Genomic DNA, 4239 nt, shown 5'->3' on the forward strand with positions numbered 1-4239 from the left:
GTCCCCCCTCACCTCCATTCGCTCTGCCAAAGCCGCCCTCCCCGCCGCGCCGATACATCGGTGCCGCGGTTTGTCGAGGGGACGCACGGCGATCCTCTCGCTCCCACAGTACGCTCTCGTAGACTGCTGTCCTCTAGCCACACCGCCACCTCTGGCTACGTTCTTGTGGAGGCGCACGGCGGTCAGCGCCGCCACCGCTGGCGACGTTCGTGTGGAGACACACGGCGGTCAGCTTCTCCCACGGTACGCGCATTCTAGACTGAGGCCCCGTTCATGTCGGTGTAGCGCTGAATGTTAGCTGATAGACACTATTAATCTCACTGTTTGCCGAAGTAGTTTACTGTCAATATGCTCTGCTTAAGAAGCTTCCTTGCCCTGTTCTGCACTCAAGCTTCCTTGCCGAAGTAGTTTGCTGAGATGGCATGCCAAGGCCGATTAGTTGCTAAAATATCCTGCCATATATTTATTGTGACATAGATTGCCATGGTCTAGTAGCCAATCTGTTGGGTGAAATAGCTCTACACCGTTTTATACTCGATCTTTGTTGCTGCGATGGCCTTCGATAGTTTGATGGCTGTGTGCTCGACCTCATTGACTGCTAAGACAACCTGCCATAATTTAACACTCAAATCTGTTTGCTGAATTAGGTTTACATATATTTCGTTACTTAGATCTGCTCGTCCAAATATCTTGCCATAGCTTTAGACATCGACCTAGGTATTTTTTCTGGACTTCATAAAAAAGCATATATCTTTTTCCTGTAATATCTAGTAGAAGAACTAATTTGTATGTCTAACAGATGGACATGACTTGGATAACTTCTGCTCGAAGATTCTCCGCTGCATATGTCGAGGGGGTTGAAAACTTCATGAACTTTATCAGAGCTGAGTACGGTGATCCGAAATCAAATGTGCTCTGCCCGTGTAGCAGTTGTATGAATTCAGTTACAAGACCCCAGTCAACTATGCAAAATCATCTACACTTGTATGGGATGTCGGTCACATATACTAGGTGGGTTCATCATGGTGAAGCTGTGAACGTCAATGTTATTGACTACGTGGAAGCAGCAGATCACCATCTTGATCTGCCTGATGCTCAGGTAGAATAGGAGGAGGAGGTGGTGGTGGCGGAGCCAGTGAGTTTGACCAACATTGAAACAATGCTACGAAATGCTTGCGCATTCCGTGAACTTTCACCTGCAGAAGAAAAACGGTGGGCCCGCATGTTGGAACAATGCAACGTTGTTGTCACCCCAGGAAATAAGCTGTCAGTATTCTCAGCTATGGTCACCTTTCTTCAGGTGAAGACATCTGAGCGGATGACCAACAAATCATTCGATGCGATGTTGGCTGCTTTCCGCAAATCTTTCCCAGATGCGTCTGAGCTGCCACACACCTACAGCAAAATGAAGAATTTCCTTCGTGTAGTTGGAATTGGATATGATATGATCCATGTTTGTAAGAATAATTGTGTTCTGTTCCGAAAGGATTATGCCAACTTAAGTGAATGCCCGAAATGCAAATCATCAAGATGGAAAGATGGCGATGCTGTGAAGAGGGTTCCTCATAATGTTCTGAGACATTTTCCAATTACACCAAGATTGCAGAGGTTGTTTCATGATGCTGAAACAAGAGAGGATGTACTGTGGCATTCTAGGAACCAGGAGTACAGAGATCAGAATGTAATGAGCCATCCATCTCATGGTAGTGAGTGGAAAAGCTTCAATGATAAACAGAAAGAGTTTGCTGCTGACCCAAGAAACATTAGACTTGGCTTAGCTTCAGATGGATTTAACCCATTTGGCCACCGGAGCGCCACATATAACATGTGGCCAGTGCTTGTTATCCCTTACAACATGCCTCCAAATGTCTGCACCAAAGAATCAAACTACATGATGGCCTTGCTCATCCCAGGTCCAAAAAGTCCTGGAAAGGATTTTGATTTGTTCATGGAGCCTATTGTGGAGGAACTTCAACAGCTATGGAAGGGTGTTCTCACTCGAGACCTATATAGCATCCCACCAGCTGATTTCTTTCTGCGTGCTGTTGTAATTTGGTGCATCCATGATTATCCGGCTTTGGGCACTATGTCAGGGCAAACGACACATGGTTACAATGCATGTGTTCGCTGTGACAGGAATCCGCTGTCATACGCAATACTTAGCAAGATTTGTTACATTGGACACCGCCGTTTCCTTGCCAATGACAAGCCGCATCCTTGAAAATACCGAAGACATGTGTTCAATGCAAAGCATGAAAACCGTGATGCGCTAAAGAGGCTCACCGCCGATGAGTTGCAAGTGGAATTAGAGAAGGTCAGGCATATTACACCAGGAAACCATCCTGGTAATGGTAGCGGGAAAAGGAAGCATGGCACAGTAGAAGAGAGATTATTGTTTACCCGCAGGTCCACTTTGTGGGACTTGGAGTATTGGAAATATTTGGATCTGCGGCATAATCTTGATGTGATGCACATCGAGAAAAATATATGTGACAACATTACCGGCACACTTCTTAACATTGAAGGCAAGACGAAAGATACCTTAAAATCTAGGATTGATTTGACACACCTGGGTATCAGAAAGGATTTGCAGGTGCAAGATGAAGGTAAACCACGGGATATGGCACCAGCTGTGTACGTCTTGGACAAGGTAAAAAGAAAAGAATTCTACGAGGTCCTGTCATGTGTGAGATTCCACATGGATTTGCGTCCAACCCTGAAAGGAGAGTCAGTGCAGATGGAAACAAGGTACAAGGGTTGAAAACTCATGACTGCCATGTCCTACTTCAAAGGTTTTTACCTGTTATCCTTAGAGGATTGGGCCGCCCTGACTTATATAGAGCAGTTGTAGAGTTGGGACAATTTTTTAGGGAACTCTGTAGTAGAAATATCAGGATAGATGCTTTGGAGCGTCTTAGAGACAAGATACCAACTATCCTATGCGACCTTGAGAAGATATATCCTCCAGCCTTCTTTGATGTGATGGTGCATTTGGCTGTTCATCTACCTGATGAGGCACTACTTAGAGGTCCAGTACAGTATGGCTGGATGTACCCTATTGAAAGGCGGCTAGGCACTTTCAAGGGCTATGTTAGGAACAGAGCTAGACCCGTTCCATTGCAGAGGCCTACATTGCTACAGAAGCGTTGACATTCTGCTCAAAATACATTGAAGTAGCTGATTAGCTTAGCAAAGAGGTGGGTGAAGACAATTTCGGGCTCAATGTTTTCGATTATTCTGTTCGAGTTACAGGGAAGAGTCGACAAGAGGACAAACCTAAAGATTTGGACAAAATGGTTTGGTATGTGTTGAATAACTATCCTGAGATACTACCTTATATCAAGTAAGTGCAGTACTGCAGCTTATACATCATAATCTACTAAACTTGCAGCACATTCTTATATATTTAGATGTTTGACGCGATCACTATGTTGTGCAGCATCTACAAAGAGGAGTTACTGCCGCAAAATCCAAGAAACATTGACAAACTGGTTATGGCAGGATTTGCGAAATGGTTCAAGAACCATGTAAGCTTTTGAAGTGCACTGTCAGTTTTTTTAATATATTGAGTACATAAGATGATTAGGTTGTCTATTTTCTAACCATAGGTTAAGAAGATGCGGGAGGATGGGCAGGCAGTTGATGGTGCCCTTTACTCACTAGCAATGGGTCTTGATACTCGGGTAAGACATTATGAATCTTGCGTTGTTGAAGATGTGCGCTACAACACCCTTGCACGAGACGAAGGCAGGAAGACACAAAACAGTGCCATCATGAGCACGGATACGTATGACAAAGAGACAACTGAAATGTATGCTAACATAACAGACATTGTTCAGTTGCAGTATATCTCCAGTTTCGAGGATCATCGGTGTGTGGTTCTGTTGTGCTGTCGTTGGTATAACCTGTTTTCCAGGATTGCAAAACCCAGAGCTGATGATTATTTCAAATCCATCAATGTCAAGGCGGCGTACCAGACCAACGAGCCTTTTATTTTGGCAAATGAAGCAACACAGATATTTTTCTTAGAAGACACATTTGCACGTAGCGATGACTGGAGAGTATTGCAAAGGTTTGAGCAGAGGAATTCGTTTAATGAAGTTGCACAACAAGATGATGCTTACACTGCTCCTGATGTACAAGATAACACAGATGTTCCTAATATCTTCACAAGCTCCTACAAATGTTCCTAATAAAGAGATAATCATCCTACAGAGCACATCAATTTTGCCCATTATC

This window comes from Triticum dicoccoides, chromosome 7B (genome assembly GCF_002162155.2).
Source record: "Triticum dicoccoides isolate Atlit2015 ecotype Zavitan chromosome 7B, WEW_v2.0, whole genome shotgun sequence".
Classification (NCBI taxonomy): domain Eukaryota; kingdom Viridiplantae; phylum Streptophyta; class Magnoliopsida; order Poales; family Poaceae; genus Triticum; species Triticum dicoccoides.